The sequence below is a fragment of the Hylobates moloch genome, unplaced genomic scaffold (genome assembly GCF_009828535.3).
Source record: "Hylobates moloch isolate HMO894 unplaced genomic scaffold, HMol_V3 SCAFFOLD_1, whole genome shotgun sequence".
NCBI classification, from domain to species: Eukaryota; Metazoa; Chordata; class Mammalia; order Primates; family Hylobatidae; genus Hylobates; species Hylobates moloch.
In genome coordinates, this window is record NW_026652276.1 from 147,846,307 (window position 1) to 147,867,132 (window position 20,826).

General features: G+C 40.1%; 1 pseudogene; it reads left to right on the top strand.

Moving 5' to 3' along the window:
• The first annotated feature begins 9,404 nt into the window (after nt 1–9,404).
• On the top strand, nt 9,405–18,228 carry LOC116810765 (argininosuccinate synthase-like; annotated as a pseudogene).
• The last annotated feature ends 2,598 nt before the right edge of the window (nt 18,229–20,826 follow it).

A 20,826-nucleotide genomic window follows, 5' to 3' on the forward strand; every position in this document is an offset into this window, starting at 1 on the left:
TGGCTTCTTGAGCTCCCAGATTCGACTTCAGATGGGTAGGCAGCTCATTGCTTCCTATTTTATCTTTTTCTTCAACAGGGATAAATTGGCAACCATTTGGAAATATTAATATGTCAGTTCTTACTTTACAGATCTCTGTGGAGGTGAAGTGTTCACTATAACTGATACTACATATATAAATAATTTCAGAGCTGTTGCTTTAAAATATATTGAGAATCCTTAAAGAGTACATAGAAATCTTTCCAGCCTCCAAGTAAAGAATAATGTTTAGTACATTTATGTTACATTGTTGTTCTGAAGAACAAAAATATACTCAAATACTAGGGGAATGGGATGTTTTAGTCCACTGATTGTTTATAGTTTCAATCTTTCTGATTAGATTTTTGTAGAATGCAAGAGTTGCTTATCTGCTTGTGTTATCAATCAAATTCAGTGAAACAGAAATGGACTCTAAAATAATTATTACTGTTAATCTAATTCACTTTTAGCCTCTGCAACCACTGAAATAATGCCTTTTTAATTTTTTTGTGGTTGAAAAATAATGCATGCAAATTATTTAAAATGTGGATGTTCTAAATAAAATTATTTAAAAATCAACCATAAAATGCTACCACCAGGAATAATGACTGTCAGTTTTGTTGCATTTCCTTACATTCATATAACATGTGTCCAGAAATGTATATCTTATCCTGTTCTTTGCAATAAAATTTATCAGATTTTTCTGTTATCTGTTCTTGTTTTGGAACTTTTAAAAAATAACTACAATAATATTTTATCATATGGCTATACAGTAATATATCTAACTATTTTTTCTATTCCTTGTATTGTTGGGCATTGAGAAGGAAGAGGCTATTTACCTGAGGGTTCAGGGTAGGAGGCATCTGACAGACCTGGATTGGAGCATCCCCTCTGCCTCCCGTGTACTATGCATGACTCTGGACAAGTCTACGGAAACTTTTAACATTGTCTGTACTGTGAAACTTGAAAAATCGAGATTACTTCAAAGAATCGTTGTGAAGATCAACTATGAGTATATAAAACACAGCATGACATCTAATGTAAAAGAAAGAGGCCAGGCATGGTGGCTCACGTCTGTAATCCCAGCACTTTGGAAGACTGAGGCAGGCAGATCACCTGAGGTCAGGAGTTTGAGACCAGCCTGGTCAACATGGTGAAATCCCATCTCTACTAAAAATACAAAAATTAGCTGGGCGTGGTGGCGCACGTCTGTAATCCCAGCTACTCAGGAGGCTGAGGCAAGAGAATCGCTTGAACCTGAGAGGCTGAGATTGCAGTGAGGTGAGATCACATCACTGCATTCCAGCCTGGGCAACAGAGCAAGACTCGCTCTTGAAAAAAAATTAAAAAATGAAGGTATGTGTCTTCATTATCTATTGCTTTCAAATATAACACTTCAAAACTTAGTGGTTTAAAACAACATGACTTATTCTTTCTCATGGTTCTGTGGGTTGGCTGAACTCAGCTGGACAGTTCTTTGATTCACATGTGTTGTCTGGGGTCAACCCGTAGAAGTGCACACAGTTGGCAGCTGGGCTGAGCTGGAAGTTTCAAGGCAGCTTTTCTCTTATATGCTGTTGGCTGGAGCACCTCAATTCCCTTCCTTATGGCCTCTCTCCCCATGTGGTATGTCCTCTTCTGAGGCCTCTACAAGTGACCTCTGTCTCCAGCAACGTAACCTGGCCTTCCTTAGAGCATGGTGCTTCTTCAGTCCAAGACCCAGAACAGACATGCTACTGCTGCATTTATTTTTTAATGAATAAATAGAAATTGTATATATCATGCATGACATGTTGTTTTGAAATATGTATACAGTTATTCATTCAAGGGGGATTGCTTCCAGAATCACCCTCCCTTGGATATCAAAATCCATGGATGCTTAAGTCCATGATATCAAATGACATAGTACGCTAAGCACAGTGGCAGTGGCTCAAACCTGTAATCCCAGAACTTTGGGAGGCTGAGGTGGGTGGACTGCTTGAGCCCAGAAGTTCAAGACTAGCCTGAGCAATATGGCAAAACTCCATCTCTACAAAAAACACAAATATTGGCTGGGTGTGGTGGCGAGTGCCTCTAGTCCCAGCTACTTGGGAGGCTGAAGTAGGAGGATTACTTGAGCCTAGGAGGTTGAGGTTGCAGTGAGCTATGATGGTACCACTGCACTCCAGCTTGGACAATAGAGAGAGACTCTTGTCTCAAAAGTAAAAGCAAACAAAAGGCAAAGTATCTGCTTGTAACTTATGCACATCCTCCCATATACTTTAAATCATTTCTAAATTACTTATAATACCTGTAAATGCTATGTAAATAGTTATACTTACTGTATTGTCTTTTAATTGTATTATTGTATTGTTATTTATTATTATTATTTCCAAATATTTTTGATCAGTGCTTGGTTGAATCTGCAGATGTGGAACCAGTGGATACAGAGGGCCATTTGTACATTGTAGAATAGCTAAATCAAGCTAATTAAGATATGCATTACCTCTCCAATTAAAAGACACAGACTGGCAAATTGAATAAAGAGTCAAGACCCATCAGTGTGCTGTATTCAGGAAACCCATCTCTTGTGCAGAAACACACATAGGCTCAAAATAAAGGGATGGAGGAAGATCTATCAAGCAAATGGAAAACAAAAAAAGGCAAGGGTTGCAATCCTAGTCTCTGATAAAACAGACTTTAAACCAACAAAGATCAAAAGAGACAAAGAAGGCCATTACATAATGGTAAAAGGATCAATTCAACAAGAAGAGTTAACTATCTTAAATATACATGCACCCAATACAGGAGCACCCAGATTCATAAAGCAAGTCCTTAGAGACCTACAAAGAGACTTAGACTCCCACACAATAATAATGGGAAACTTTAACACTCCACTGTCAACATTAGACAGATCAACGAGACAGAAAGTTAACAAGGATCTAGGAACTGAACTCAGCTCTGCACCAAGCGGACCTAATAGATATCTACAGACCTCTCCACCCCAAATAAACAGAATGTACATTCTTCTCAGCGCCACACCACACTTATTCCAAAATTGGCCACATAATTGGAAGTAAAGCACTCCTCAGCAAATGCAAAAGAACAGAAATAACAACAAACTGTCTCTCAGACCACAGTGCAATCAAACTAGAACTCAGGATTAAGAAACTCACTCAAAACTGCTCAACTACATGGAAACTGAACAACTTGCTCCTGAATGACTATTGGGTACATAATGAAATGAAGGCAGAAATAAAGATGTTCTTTGAAACCAACGAGAACAAAGACACAACATACAAGAATCTCTAGGACACATTCAAAGCAGTGTGTAGAGGGGAATTTATAACAGTAAATGCCCACAAGAGAAAGCAGGAAAGATCTAAAATTGACACCCTAACATCACAATTGAAAAAATTAGAGCAGCAAGAGCAAACACATTCAAAAGCTAGCAGAAGGCAAGAAATCACTAAGATCAGAGCAGAACTGAAGGAAATAGAGATACAAAAAACCCTTCAAAAAATCAATGAATCCAGGAGCTGGTTTTTTGAAAAGATCAACAAAATTGATAGACTGCTAGCAAGACTAATAAAGAAGAAAAAAGAACCAAATAGATGCAATAAAAAATAACAAAGGGGATATCACCACTGATTCCACAGAAATACAAACTACCATCAGAGAACACTATAAACACCTCTACGAAAATAAACTAGAAAATCTAGAAGAAATGGATAAATTCCTTGACACATACCCTCCCAAGACGAAACCAGGAAGAACTTGAATCTCTGAATAGACCAATAACAGGCTCTGAAATTGAGGCAGTAATTAATAGCCTACCAACCAAAAAAGTCCAGGACCAAACAGATTCACAGCCAAATAGCCAAATTCTACCAGAGGTACAAGGAGGAGTTGGTACCATTCCTTCTGAAACTATTCCAATCTATAGAAAGAGGGAATCCTCCCTAACTCATTTTATGAGGCCAGCGTCATCCTGATACCAAAGCCTGGCAGAGACACAACAAAAAAAGAGAATTTTAGACCAATATCCTTGATGAACATCAATGCAAATATCCTCAGTAAAATACTGGCAAACCGAATCCAGCAGCACATCAAAAAGCTTATCCACCATGACCAAGTGGGCTTCATCCCTGGGATGCAAGGCTGGTTCAACATACACAAATCAATAAACGTAATCCAGTATATAAACAGAACCAATGACAAAAACCATATGATTATCTCAATAGATGCAGAAAAGGCCTTTGACAAAATTCAACAGCCCTTCATGCTAAAAACTCTCAGTAAATTAGGTATTGATGGGATGTATCTCAAAATAATAAGAGCTATTTATAACAAACCCACAGCCAATATCGTACCGAATGGGCAAAAACTGAAGCATTCCCTTCGAAAACTGGCACAAGACAGGGATGCCCTCTTTCACCACTCCTATTCAACATAGTGTTGGAAGTTCTGGCCAGGCAATCAGGCAGGAGAAAGAAATAAAGCGTATTCAATTAGGAAAAGAGGAATTCAAATTGTCCCTGTTTGCAGATGACATGATTGTATATTTAGAAAACCCCATCGTCTCAGCCCAAAATCTCCTTAAGCTGATAAGCAACTTCAGCAGTCTCAGGATCAAAATAAATGTGCAAAAATCACAAGGATTCTTATACACCAATAACAGACAGAGAGTCAAATCATGACTGAACTCCCATTCACAATTGCTTCAAAGAGAATAAAATACCTAGGAATCTAACTTACAAGGGATGTGAAGGACCTCTTCAAGGAGAACTACAAACCCCTGCTCAATGAAATAAAAGAGGATACAAACAAATGGAAGAACATTCCATGCTCATGGATAGGAAGAATCAATATCATTAAAATGGCCATACTGCCCAAGGTAATTTATAGATTTAATGCCCCATCAAGCTACCAATGACTTTCTTCACAGAGTTGGAAAAAACTACTTTAAAGTTCATATGGAACCAAAAAAGAGCCCACATTGCCAAGACAATCCTAAGCCAAAAGAACAAAGCTGGAGGCATCATGCTACCTGACTTCAAATTATACTACAAGGCTACAGTAACCAAAACAGCATGGTACTGGTACCAAAACAGACATACAGACCAATGGAACAGAACAGAGCCCTCAGAAATAATACCACACATCTACAACCATCTGATCTTTGACAAACCTGACAAAAACAAGAAATGGGGGAAGGATTCCATATTTAATAAATGGTGCTGGGAAAACTGGCTAGCCATATGTAGAAAGCTGAAACTGGATCCCTTCCTTACACCTTACACAAAAATTAATTCAAGATGGATTAAAGACTTAAATGTTAGACCTAAAACCATAAAAATCCTAGAAGAAAACCTAGGCAATACCATTCAGGACATAGGCAAGGACTTCATGTCTAAAACACTAAAAGCAATGGCAACAAAAGCCAAAATTGACAAATGGGATCTAATTAAACGAAAGAGCTTCTGCACAGCCAAAGAAACTACCATCAGAATGAACAGGTAACCTACAGGATGGGAGAAAATTGTTGCAATCTACTCATCTGACAAAGGGCTAATATCCAGAATCTACAAAGAACTCAAACAAATTTACAAGAAAAAAACAAACAGCCCCATCAAAAAGTGGGCGAAGGATATGAAGACACTTCTCAAAAGAAGACATTTATGCAGCCAACAGACATATGAAAAAATGTTCATCATCACTGACCGTTAGAGAAATGCAAATCAAAACCACAATGAGATACCATCTCACACCAGTTAGAATGGCGATCATTAAAAAGTCAGGAAACAACAGGTGCTGGAGAGGATGTGGAGAAATAGGAACACTTTTACACTGTTGGTGGGACTGTAAACTGGTTCAACCATTGTGGAAGACAGTGTGGTGATTCCTCAAGGATCTAGAACTAGAAATACCATTTCACCCAGCCATCCCATTACTGGGATCCCATTTATAATCCCAAAGGATTATAAATCATGCTGCTATAAAGACACATGCACACATATGTTTATTGCAGCACTATTCACAATAGCAAAGACTTGGAACCAACCCAAATGTCCATCAATGATAGACTGGATTAAGAAAATGTGGCATATATACACCATGGAATACTATGCAGCCATAAAAAAGGATGAGTTCATATCCTTTGTAGGGACATGGATGAAGCTGGAAAGCATCATTCTCAGCAAACTATCACAAGGACAAAAAACCAAACACCGCATGTTCTCACTCATAGGCGGGAATTGAACAATGAGAACACTTGGACACAGGAGGTGGAACATCACACACCGGGGCCTGTCATGGGGTGGGGGAGGGGGGAGGGATAGCATTAGGAGATATACCTAATGTAAATTATGAGTTAATGGGTGCAGCACACCAACATGGCACATGTATACATATGTAACAAATCTGCAGGTTGTGCACATGTACCCTAGAACTTAAAGTATAAAAAAAACCAAAAAACAAAAAGATATGCATTACCTTAAATACTTTTCTTTTTTTGTGTGTGGTGAGAACATGTAATATCTACTCTTAGCAATGTTCAAGAATAGGATATATTGTTATTAACCATAGTCACAATATTGTATAATAGAGCTCTTGAACTTATTCCTACTATCTAACTGAAATTTTGTATCCTTTGACCAACATCTGCTGCCTTTTTTTAGTCAAAAGCAAGTCATAAATTGGCCAGGTGCAGTGGCTCATGCCTATAATCCCAGCACTTTGGGAGGCTGAAGCAGGTGGATCACTTGAGGCCAAGAGTTTGAGACCAGCCTGGCCAACACAGTGAAACCCTGTCTCTACAAAAAATACAAAAAAATTAGCCAGGTGTGGTGGTGTATGCCTGTAGTCCCGGCTAGTTGGGGGGCTGAGGTATGTGGATCGCTTGAACCCAGGAGGTCAAGGCTACAATGAGCCAAGATGGCACCACTGCACTCAAGCCTGGAGGGACAAAGTAAGACCCTGTCTCAAAAAAAAAAAAAAAAAGCAAGTCATAACTTGAGCCCAGTTGGAGAAGGATTGGGGAAATAGACTCCACCTCTTGGTGGGAGAGAAATGGCAAAGAACTTGTGGGCATCTTCAATCTACCACAGTATTTATATTTAAAATTTTGAATTTATGCACCTAAAAACAAAACAAAACAAAACAAAATAAACAACAAATTCCTTTCTATATTATGGTTGTCTGTAAGGACCACATGGTTTCTTTAACCAAATTGTCTTTCCATGAGACTGTGGGTGATGGGATATGGAAAGGTGGTAAGTTGTTTAAGCTTCTTGATAAAAGTGCTGTCTTTGTTTTCTGTTTTCTGATATTTATACAATTATTCCTCTATTAGTGGCTTTTATAATTATTGAGAGTGGAAAAATCTTGAATAAACTGTATAGCAGTCTGGGTATATTAAATTTATTCTATCCTGAGATCTATATTTATTTACTTCTCTGTTTTTAACTCAATAAATATTTACTGAATTAATAAAAAAAATTCTTTAATTCTTGACATAGTAACAAGCACTGGGAGGTGGAGGTTGCAGTGAGTAGAGATCGTGCCACTGCACTCCATCCTGGGCGACAGAGAGAGCTGGGTCTCAAAAAAACAAAAATAATGACCAAGATCCACTCTTCTTAGAAAGGACACACAGTGATAATATGCTTTAAATCCTTGCCTGACTGAAAGTCTTGGGACAGGAATACTATCCAGATTTTACATGGAATTGTTGTTTCTCAAGCTTTTTAAAACGTTCTATAGCTTTCACACTTAAAAAAAAAAATTATTTCCATAGGTTATTGGAGAACAGGTGGTGTTTGGTTACATGAGTAAGTTCTTTAGTGGTGCTTTGTGAGATTTTGGTGCACCCATCACCCGAGCAGTATATGCTGCATCCTATTTGTCATCTTTTTTTCCTCACCCCCTTCCCACCCTTTCCCCGAGTCCCCAAAGTCCACTGTGTCATTTGTATGCCTTTGCATCTTCATAGCTTAGCTCTCACTTATGAGAGAACATATGATGTGTGGTTTTCCATTCCTGAGTAACTTCACTTAGAATAATAGTCTCCAATCTCATCCAGGTAGCTGCGAATGCCATTAACTCATTCCTTTTTATGGCTGAGTAGTATTCCACTGTATATATATACCACTTTTTTTTATTTTTTTTGAGATGGAGTTTCACTCTTGTTGCCTAGGCTGGAGTGCAATGGCATGATCTCAGCTCACCACAACCTCCGCCTCCCAGGTTCAAGCGATTATCCTGCCTCAGCCTCCCGAGTAGCTGGGATTACAGGCATGCACCACCATGCCCAGCTAATTTTGTATTTTTAGTAGAAAAGGGGTTTCTCCATTTTGAGGCTGGTCTCGAACTCCTGACCTCAGGTAATCTACCCGCCTCGGCCTCCCAAAGTGCTGGGACTACAGGCGTGAGCCACCATGACCGGCCTATATATACCACATTTTCTTTATCCACTTGTTGATTGATGAGCATTTGGGTTGGTTTCACATTTTTGCAATTGTGAATTGTATAGTTTTCACACTTTTGTTTTTTTTCAATTAGTGTTGAAAAAGTGAAATTGGAACACTCTAATTGTTGTTTCTTTCTGATTTGTAATTATATTTTCCCCCTTTGTTCTTGAATTTGTTTTGAAAAATATGACTGTTAATTTAAATGTAGGTCCTTTTAATTAATTTTGCCTGGATCCAGGTGAGTCATTTCGAGTCATGATTTCTTGCAGAAACTTTCCTTCTTCTATTATATCCTTTACTATTGCTTCACTCATTATTACTCTGGTTTCTGGCTTTGGAAAATTATTTATGTCTGCTCTCAAATCTGTCTTTCATATTTTTTCTCATCTCTTTTACCTCTGCATTTTTAACTCTGCTTCTGGGAGAATATCTGAAGTGCATCCTCCACAGTACACATATGAATTTACAGATTATTTCAGTAGTTTATACTGAACATCAAAACAAATGTACATTTTTCATCACATTTTCTTTTGCGTTATTTTCTTACATTAGCTATATTTGCATCTGTATTTATCACAGCTTGATTTTTTTCTATAATTGCCTCCTCTTTTTTCAAAGAAACTTTCTTTTTTAATCATTTTGAGGAGCCAAACATAAATACTCTCTTTTTCTACCAGCTTATTATAGGGCAAGTCATGCTCTTCCTCTGAGGCTTTGGGGAAATATCCCAACTTTGCCTTAAGTGGCAGATTTCTTTCCCACAAAAGTGGTTTTCCAGATTACTTGAACTGCAGCAAAATTAGTAAATAAATAAAAATTCAACTAGAGACAGAAAGAGAAAAACAAAGAGAAAAGTCGAAAATGCCTACCCTGAAGACTCACTCTTTCACGTTAGTGGACACGTATTAGTGAGCATCCAAGATAAGATGTGTTAAGATGAGGAAGAAATTGTCCCTGAAGTCCATGATAAATGGAATTCTCTACACCATAATGATTGGTGTCCTTAACAATATCTGGGAGAGGTACAATGTCATGTGGCTAATGATGGGTTAATGGCCTTACCTCAAAGGCAATTCAAGTCTGGAAATATTTAGAATGTATGGAGGGTTACATGGGTTTCATTTACTTCTTTGAGTGATTCCCCCAAAAACTTTACTTTCCTCAATTTTTGCTATTAGGCAGCTGTGATTTTGAAATTGTTCTCTTTGGCAATTATCTGGAGTGTGATTGTTCTCAATTCCCAGTTAAATTTGGAACTACGCATTAGTAGAAAGTCAAGCCAGAAGCAAGGTTGACACTATGTTGTGAAATTACTGGGGCCTAGGAAAACCTACATGACTGAGAAAAAGGCACATACATTGATTCTACCTTTGTGTGGAGAATTACCAGGGAGGCAAGACATTACTCATGAGCAGAATGAAGCTTCTTAGAAAATAATTTACATCTACTTTTTTTCTTGTTTGAGATGGAGTTTCGCTCTTGTTGACCAGGCTGGAGTGCAATGGTGTGATCTCAGCTCACCGCAATCTCTGCCTCCTGGGTTCAAGTGATTCTCCTGCCTCAGCCCCCCTAGTAGCTGGGATTGCAGGCATGTGCCACCACGCCTGGCTAATTTTGTATTTTTAGTAGAGATGGGGTTTTCTCCATGTTGGTCAGGCTGGTCTCGAACTCTTGACCTCAGGTGATCCGCCCACCTCGGCCTCCCAAAGTGCTGGGATTACAGGCATGAGCCACCACGCCCGGCCTTACATCTACTTTTTAATTTAATTTTTTTGAAGCAGGGTCTCACTCTGTTGCCCAGGCTAGGGTGCAGTGGCATGATGTCAGCTCACTACATGGGCTCAAGCCATTCTCTCAACTCAGCCTCCTGAGTAGCTGAGACTACAGGAGTGCACCACCACGCCCAGCTAATTTTTACAGTCTTTGAAGAGAATGGGTTTTGCCATGTTGCCCAGGCTTACATCTACTTTAATGGACAGACAAATGGAAAAGTCCCAAAGTTCTACTTCTAGACCTTGGGCACAACAATTTTAGCAGGAAAATCATTAAGGCAGGTGTACTCAAATACTCCACAGTAGTCAAAATACCAACTCAGTAGAGTATTCAGAATGCATTGTTTTGAACAATGCTGCTTCATGGTGTGTGCACCAAAAAAACTATTGCTAACTAAATACGAAACAAATAAATGAGTTGATTATTAAATATACATAAGTTAAAACTTGGAAAGTATTATAAAAGTTTTTTTTTTGGCTTTAAGTTAATTGAGAGCCCTTTGGAGAAATGATCAGATGGGAGAGCCAGATGTTGATTACAGATACACTTTGATCATGACAATGAGATCCAGATCCTATCTTTTGTATATGTGAAAATTCTTATTTTTTGTCTGTTGAGGATTCTTTCCAAAGCATATTAGACAACAGCCAAAATGGCCTCACCTAAACTTTTGTAAGTGCTTTGATTTTTTTTTTCCCCTTTCTTTTAACTTCGGGTCCTCCTATGGGATAGGGATACTGTAATGACAGTAACTAACAAATTAGAAATTAAAAAAATAAAACACCTCTAGTTGGATCATTAGCCTCTAAGTGTTTATAAACCTTCCGATTTTGTGTTCTTGGGTACATTTTCCCCAGAAAGATTCCAAAATCATTTGTAAAGAAGCTTTTTCCAAAACTGCCTGGAAATGTCTATTTTTCAACAGAGAGAACTGTGTCTCCTGGGGATTTGAGGTCAAGATAATCCCACTTGGAACAACTCAGCAGGAAAGTCATCCTGTGTGCTTTCCCCCACAGTCAAAAATTTGATACATAGGTGGTAGCTAGGTAGGTAGGTAGGTAGGTAGGTAGGGAGAGAGAGAGAGAGAGAGAGAGAGATAGATAAATTATGGAGAAAGGATAAAATTAGTTTCATTGTAAAGCTTGAAGGTACAAATCATAAAGGACACTACGCAGCTCCAGGGGGAAGTGGCAATGGGATTGTGCTTAGGAAGATGGAACGAATACAAGATTCTCCTACTGGCACCTTCCCTGAGTCACCATAGAGCTAATGGTGGAGAGGTGGTTCCCTCATAGAAGATCCTAAGCTATTTCCCTCAACAGTGCCCTCAGTTTGTACCTTCAGGAAATCCTCGGCTGTATATTATCACAACAATTTCACTACAGCTGTCCTCATAATAAACAAGAAAAACATTTGTTCCACTGCCCTCCCCAACCAAAATGGTGTTTGTGTGTGTGTTTGTGTTAAAGAATACTATACTTAGCAAATTTTTCATGCCTTTTCAAGTGTCAGTGCAAAATACGGTAAAAGACATCAAAATGCAATCCAATTATCCCTTTGCCTTTCCAAAGGAGAGAGTTTTCTGGTGTGAACCTGACCCTTGTGACAAATCAGAATGAAATGGTGCACTTTAAAGGGAATGCTCTTGGCTGGGAACATATAAGCAAGCCTGCGAGTGCTCAAAGGGGCTGATGAAGGCTACAGCTGGGGACTGCTCCCGTATCTGTTGTCATCACTTCTTAAAGGCGTATTTCAACATTGTGAATGTCATTCCTATTATGTGACAAGATGACAAATACTATCCAATGAACCACAACATATAAAAGGGAAAAATAACATTTTCTCACCTTAGGAGGGCTTGAAACTTCCATCTAGCCGAAGACACTGGCTGATATTACTTTGCCAAGACGGTTTCAACCTGGAGAGATGGGTTCAAAGAGCAGAATTTTAACAAAGAAGGAGGGTGAGATAAAATAAGGATTTAGCAAGAAGCCAGCCCAGAAAACACAAAGTTCATTTCATGAACTTTGATGAAATATTCTAAATCTGAATTCCTAAAGGAGGCTTTTCTCATTGCCCTTTTAAACATCAATACTGAAATAGGTGAACAGGTGAAAATGGTTTCCAACAGTCAAAGCAGAATCTCTCAAAATAGAAAAAAGTGAAGGAATTTTCTAACAAACATAGGCCTCCAAACATCGTGTTTTCAGTTCCAACCCTGCCTGGGTAACACTTACAGACACATTTTTTCATTGTTTCTTTGGGTTGCAACTAGATAAAAAGCTTATGTCTATATGATCTATAATCATTCTGTAAACCAGCTCTACTTGTGGATTCAGGCTCATACAGCAGACCTGCTGTCAGTCATGCAGGCCTGACTGAATAGTTTTTCACACCTTGATCAATCAGATATCATCCTGAATGGTTGCTTTCTTCTACTCTAGGTTGTTTAAGTTCAACAAGTGTCAGGGGAATTTAATGGACCATGTGGTGGCAACATCAGCTGAGTGAGTGATTCTTTGATGTTCCCTGTTCTTACAAGAATGGGATAAAACTGAATGTTTACAGACTTCAGAATAAATTTTGGGGCATGGGATGGTGAAATTGTATTCTGGTAAAAACTGGGCATGATTAAGGAGTTTTTTTTTTTTTCTCTTCTGAGAAGGAGTCTTGCTTTGTTACCCAGGCTGGAGTGCAGAGGCATGATCTCGGCTCACTGCAACCTCCCGCTCCCAGGTTCAAGCCATTCTCCTGCCTCAGCCTCCCAAGTAGCTGTGATGACACGTGCACACCACCACATCCAGCTAATTTTTGTATTTTTAGTAGAGATGGGGTTTCGCCACGTTGGCCAGGCTGGTCTCAAACTCTTGTCTCAGTTGATGCGCTTGCCTCGGCCTCCCAAAGTGCTGGGATTGTAGGCATGAGCCACCGCGCCTGGTTAGTTTTTATTTAATTTAAAATGTACTACCTTAGTTCCCAGGCATCTCCCACCTCTGAAGATCATTTATAGCAGGACAATATTCATATGTATAGAATTATTAGATCTTGGGTGCTTGGAGGGACAAGGGATTAATACCAAGCTCTGGAAGCCCAATTTTGCTATTCCATGGATAAAGTTTACATAAGGGGTGAGAACAATGGTTCACATTTCAGAGCATCAGGTTTTGCCTATACAACTGTAGAAAAATTCATGTGTCTTCAGAGCTTCCTCTATATATAGGTCTCACATTGTTGGCTCTGTATTACCTCTTTATGATGTTATTAAACCCCATAAAATGGTTTGGGATTTCAAAGCTAAAAATAAAAGGCTCAGAGAAGTACTAATTAAGTGCACAGGCTTAGTTCATGCTGTCAGGTTCATATCCTGTATCCACTCATCATCTGTTAATGATTTAGACCTTGGACAAGTTCCTTAACCTCTCTGAAGCTCAGTGTTTGCAGCAGTAAAAAGGGGATAATAACAGATATGTCTCAGAGGAGTGGTGTGAGGATTAGTTGGACTGATGCCTGTATAGGTCCTAGCACAGTGCCTGCCACATAGTGCTCACTCAATAGACAATAACCACTCTTTTAGGATGTGACACAAGTAATCTTTGGGAAACAGGGCCTGCTGAGGAGATGCTATGTCCATACGAACTGAAAAAACCCAGCTTGATTACAGGCCTGATTACCCGATTTCCACATTTCCTTTCACTTGCCTTTCCTTTAATTTTCTATCCATTCATTTCTATCCATATCATTGCATAATTCTCAACACAACCTAGTGCAGGATAATTCTGCTAGAGAAAAGGCAAACAAAGTGAGATGGGCTCCACACGAAGCTTAGTAGAGTGAACAGATAAAAGGAAACCCATCATCTGGTTTACTGTAGAATGTAGGGGGATTGGTGGAAGCAGACCATTGAAATATATTTTTATATGATGTGAGATATTATCATGATTTTCTTGGCCATAATAAGCATGGACCATCAAGGGGTGAAGTTAATCTTTTGGGTGTCTTTTCACACAGGCATGGGTGTGCTTGTGTCTAACCCCCACCCAGGCACACACACATATGTATTTGTGTGCATATCCACACACCTGCACATGCACATATGCAGAATATCCTTCTGATATTAGTGCCCTTTCATTTGCAATAAATTCTGCCTTCAATCCTGTATGAAATAGCTGGCAAAAGGACACAGTTACTACATAAGTGTTTGAGGCACTGACAGCAGCCCTTGGACTCAAACATTGATTTGCAGGTGTTCTGCCATCCTCTATAAAGAAAAGACCATGTCCTCAGCTTCAGTGATAGAGAAATCTTCAAAAGACGTTGGTTAAAAATGAGCATTTTAGTGAAGAAGAAGAAAAAAAAAAACTTGCTATTCCACTGTCACTGCCCGAGATAGGAAGATGTGGAGTCAATTTAGTGAGCTTCAATTGTAGCTGACTTTGGAAAAAATAATATACTCATGTCTCTTTGGATGCATATTGAAGAGGGAGCTCTGTGAAAGGCTGCGATTTTGCAGATTGCAACCTGATCAGATTTCCAAACACAGACTATCACCTAAAAACAGGGAGAGAGAAATCCCTGTATCTTAGAGGGCCAGTGATTTAAAGGTTTCCCAATTCACTTCTAAAATGTATGCAGGAGGTTCTCTATTTTCATAATTTTCTTGTCAAGCTTGACACCAGGAAGAGGTGTGAAAAAGGCCAAGCTTTATTGGCAGGCAAGGTCAGACACTTCCTTTACAGGGAGATTTCAGAGGCATCAGAAGGGCCTTTTATCCCCTAGATCCCATACACACTACTTGATACCTAAAATGCCACCACCGAATCTACATTTAAAGTCATTTTCTTGGAAATCACAAGTTTGGAAGGGAGGAACTCCAGTCTCCAAGGTGGAGAGTGGCTGGGGAGGGAACAATGCACACAAATATCTTCCTCAGGCATAGAATTGGCCAAAAGACAGATTAAAAAAAAAACAAAAACTCCACATGACTGATCACCAGAGAGATGCAAATCAAAACCACAGTGAGATACCATCTCAAAATGGTTACTATTAAAAAGTCAGAAAATAACAGATGATGATGAAGATGCAGAGAGAAGGGAATGCTTATACACTCTTGGTGGGAATATAAATTAGTTCAACTCCTGTGGGAAATAGTATGGAGATTTCTCAGAGAACTAAAAACAGATCTAATATTCAGAGCAGTTTCACTGCTGGGTATCTACTCAAAGAAAAAGAAATCATTTTATCAAAAAGACACCTACACTCACAATGTTTATTGGAGAACTATTCACAAAGACATAGAATCAAAACCTAAGTGTCCATTAACGGTTGATTGGATAAAGAAAATGTGGCACATATACATATGGAATACTATGCAGCCATAAAAATAATGAAATCCTGTCCTTTGAAGCAACATGGTTGGAGCTGGAAGCAATTATCCTAAATAAAATGACTCAGAAACAGAAAATCAAATGCCACATGTTCTCACTTGAAAGTGGGAGCAAAACAATGGGTACATATGAACATAAAGATGGAAATAATAGACACTAACGACTCCAAAAGAGGGAAAGGTGGGAAGGGAATAATGGGTGAAAATTATCTATTGAGTACAATGTTCACTATTTGGGTGCTGGGTTCACTACAAGCCTAAACCTCATCATTACACAGTATTTCCATATAACGAACCTGCACGTGAACTCCCTGAATCTAAAATAAGTTGAGCAAAAAAAGTCTTTCTTATCACAGTTCTGCACAGAGCTGGCCTGCAGAGGTATTAACAGTGAACAATCTTCAGAGAATGAAAGTGGAAGGCCACTGAGTGGGTGCATTGACAATGAGCATTAAATTGCAAAAGAGAAATGCAACTGAAGGTAAAGTTGGTTGGCTCTATATTATGTGAGAACTTTGAAGAGACATCCCACATGCAACCTGACTCCCTGACACTACCATATAATAATTTTCGCTCCTGGAGGAAGTGGGTACAATAAACAGATTGTGAGTATCTCAAGAAGAGTATCCCAAGGGCTCCTCTATGAAAGGATTTATCTGGTTGCAATAAGAGAGAACGTGTAGCATCATTAAACACCCTAATAAAAGCCCCCCTTCTTCTTGAAATCACACAATTTTGCCTTTTATATTTATATAAAAGAATAGACTGACACTTATTCAACCACGTTTCAAGTGAGGCATAAGAACATTGTATATGGCTGTCACCATGGCCTTTATTTCTACCTTGAGTTGAACAAAAATAGAGATAAGAAAATTGTTTCCTAGATTATCTAGTGGTGACAGCAGGGACTTGGCTATAGGTCTTGAGCAAAATCCTTTGGGACTTAGCAACATGGTCCAGTGTCCTACATGAGCTCTGATGCCTGTGACTCTCCATACAGCTGAAAAATCCCACTTCCTGGCAGAGGACAGGGAAAGGTTTCAGGAACACCTGGCTTTGCAACTGATAAGGGATGAAGAGAGAATAAAATTCTTGAACTGGTTTCAGCTTCTTTGCCTCATTATATCAGTCAGAAGGGAATATTTTCTGTAAAGTTTTACTAAGTGGCCTGGCTAACTGAGCCTAGAAACCCTGTTTACTAGGTGAGCCTGGAAAGCCACCATCTTGGGATGCTTGGCCATGGTATCAGAGAATAGTTGGCAGGTAAAAAAAAATTGCATATAGCCCTGCTCTGTCACCTGCCGCCTCTGCCCGGGCCCGAGTGGTTCACTGCACTGTGAAGACAGATTCTAGACGCCGGGAACTCGTGCCTCCAATCCCAGACGCTGTGTCCAGCAAAGGCACCGTGGTTCTGGCCTACATTGGCAGCCTGGACACCTTGTGGATCCTCGTGTGGCTGAAGGAACAAGGCTATAATGTCATTGCCTACCTGGCCAATATTGGCCAGAAGGAAGACTTCGAGGAAGCCAGAAAGAAGGCATCGAAGCTTGGGACCAAAAAGGTGTTCAAAGAGGGTGTCAGCAGGGAGTTTGCGGAGGAGTTCATCTGGCCAGCCATCCAGTCCAGCGCACTGTATGAGGACGGCTACCTCCTGGGCACCTCCCTCACCAGGCCCTGCATTGCCCGCAAGTAAGTGGAAATCGCCCACGGGGAGGGGGCCAAGTATGTGTCTCACGGCGCCTGGGAAAGGGGAACGATCAGGTCTGGTTTGAGCTCACCTGCTACTCCCTGGCCCCCCAGATAAAGGTCATTGCTCCCTGAAGGATGCCGGAATTCTACAACCAGTTCAAGGGCTGCAGTGACCTGATGGAATACACAAAGCAACACAGGATTCCCATCCCGGTCACTCCCAAGAACCCGTGAAACATGGACGAGAACCTCATGCACATCAGCTATGAAGCTGGAATCCTAGAGGACCCCCAAGAACCAAGTGCCTCCAGGTCTCTATACGAAGACTCAGGACCGGCCAAAGCCCCCAACACCCCTGACATTCTCGAGATCAAGTTCAAAAAAGGGGTCCTCTTGAACGTCAAGGATGGCACCACCCACCAGACCTCCTTGGCGCTCTTCATGTACCTGAATGAAATCGCGGGGAAGCACTGCGTGGGCCGTATTGACATCGTGGAGAATCACTTCATGGGAATGAAGTCCCGAGGTATCTACGAGACCCCAGCAGGCACCATCCTTTACCACACTCATTTAGACATGGAGGCCTTCACCGTGGACTGAGAAGTGTGCAAAATCGAACAAGGCCTGGGCTTGAAATGTGCTGAACTGGTGTATACTGGTTTCTGGCACAGCCCTGAGTGTGAATTTGTCCGCCACTCCATCGCTAACTCCCAGGAGCGAGTGGAAAGGAAAGTACAGGTGGCCCTGTTCAAGGACCAGGTGTACATCCTTGGCTGGGATTCCCCACTGTCTCTCTACAACGAGGAGCTGGTGAGCATGAACGTGCATGGTGATTATGAGCCAATTGATGCCACCGGTTTCATCAACATCAATTCCCTCAGGCTGAAGGAATATCATCATCTCCAGAGCAAATAGAACCCTGTACAGTGAGAAGCTTGGGCTGCCTCAATTTGCAGATCCCCCAAGTACGGACGCTAATTGTTGTGATAATTGGTAATTGTGACTTGTTCTCCCCTGCAGGCAGTGTAGTGGGGCTGTCAGGCCGCAGCTTTTTTCCCTGGACCCCCTGAAGCCGGCAAACCTAGTCATCAAAGGGAAGGGTGGGGGGCAGCTGCCGTGGGGAGCTATAAAATGACAATTAAAAGAAAACAATTGCATATAAACTTAGGGATCGGGCACTCACCTTCTAACCATGAATATACCCCCTACTTGTAACTCTATTGAATAATACAAATTAAGTTACCATGCACATATAAAGAAAAAAATGGTGGAAAAATTCCTTAAGAGTATGAGCAATAACAGCCAGTACGGCACCTAAAAAAAAGCTAGTGTTACTATGGTTAAGCATTGGTTTGGGGGTGGTCACTGAACTCTATTGCTTTCCAAGTTCTTCCAGCATGGTCTAAGTGAGTACATAGTTGCATGTCTATTGGACTTGAAGAAGTTTCTCCAGAACTGAGAAATTTGAAGAATTTTTAAAGTTCGTATTTCCAATTCATTCATCCATATGTTTATCCAATAAATATTTAGAGCCTACCATGTGCCAGGAACTCTCCAATTAAAGAGGATTCAGTGGTGGGGAAAAGCAATCCAAATAAATCAGCTTTATCTCTGCCCTCATAAAACTTATATTCTGGATATGGCAATAGGCATTAACAAAAAAAAAACCCAATCATACTAATAAATGTAAAATTCCCTCCTGGCTTGGTGCTAGGGAGGAGAGGAATATTGTGAGAGTGTAAGAAGTGGGTGGTTGATATAGCCTGAAGGGTAAAGGATGGTTACTTCAAGGAAACAAAGACTCAGCTGGAATCTAAAGTATAAATTGGAATTATTTAGTTAAAGAGATGGACAGGAAGAGAATCCAGGAAGAGGAGACAGTATATGCAAATGCCTTATGGCAGGAAGGATCATAGCACATCCGGGGGCCTCAGCGAAGCCTGGTGTGTGGAGTGAGCATGGTGGGGAAGTGGCTGGCAAAGGAGGTCTGGGCATACAGGACTTTGTAGGTCCTTTCAACTATATCATTTGCCCCAACATTAATGGGAAACCTAGAAATACTATTGGCTTTTAAAACTGGTAATGCCATAATACAAGACTTTTTTTTTTCTATGTTTTTAATGCTCCAGACTCCTTACAACCCTGCGTGTTTCTAGAAAGTAGGGTTAAGTTCAGCCCTGCCACATGTGGCTCCTTGGGTTGTTCACTGCATATTCACATCACACTCCATTGTGACCAAATGGGCTTTCAGGAGCTGTGGGGTGGGGCAGTCCTGGTTAGACATCCTCTCATCAGCAGACAGGGTTGTTTCCTCTAAATGGAGAATCAAAGGACACACTTGAAATTGAAAGTTGTGTGAAAGGAATCTAAATTGGTTAAATGTCAGATACATCCATGATTTATGTCTCTTTTACATCTTATTGCTGTTAAAACTAACATTCCTCTATTTGTCGGATTTGTTTGTGTGTTTATGTGTAGGCACATGCCTAGGGAAAAAATTCCAAGGCAAGCAGCCCGTGGATGTTTTTTGCCTTATTTTTCCCGGTACCATGATAAGGTAAGGGAAACATCTGGCCTAGGAAAAATGCAAATTTCATGCCATGTACTAGGCAACTCCCTACTAGTTTTTCTTTTTTTAAAAACATTACACAAGCAATTTATACTCAGCGTAATAAAATTAGGGAATTTGTACGACCAAAAAGAAGAAAATTGGGAACTCTTAATTCTATTAACATTTTGGTATATATACTGTCAGGTTTTTTTTTTTCTTCCTCCATGTGTGTACCTTTAAGATTTCTAATACACTTGTGTTATTGAATGATTGCCATGCTCATTTTTAATAGAAAAATTCTCATTTACAATGGAAATTATTCTGGAGGCAACTGGAGATGGAAAAGTCACAGCCTCCATCATAAGATGAGTGTTTTTCTGCAAAACCCAACTTCCACAACGAGCAATTCCTGCTTCCAATTTTCAACATAATTATTTTCTTTCAAGCTGTAACTTTAGATGACAATGAGGATAAATGAAAAGCATATCATGAGGAAAGGTAAGTCAACGTAGATTTTTGGTAATCAAAAAGAATTCTCCCAAGTGGAAGTTTCTTACCTATGTCTCTGGAGGCTTGGGAAGTCCTGGCTAACATTGGCCCTTATGCAGAAAGCAATTTGAGGTGTGGTTATTTTACAAATCTACATATACTGCATGTATTAGTTTCCTAGGGCTGTCATAATAAATGACCACAAACTGGGTGGGTTTCAACAGAAAATTCATTCTTTCACGGTTCGGGAGGCCAGAAGTCCAAAAGCAAGATGTCTTCAGGATGGATTCCTTTTGGACACTGTGAGGCGAGAACTGGTCCCATGTCTTTCTCTGAGTTTCTGGTGGTTGGTAGCTATCCTTGGTTTATAGTCTCTTGGTTTATACTTCCCTGATTTATAGCTGCATCACTCCCTTCGTTGCCTCCATTGTCACATGGCCATCTTTCCTGTGTGTGGTGTCCTCTATGTCTCT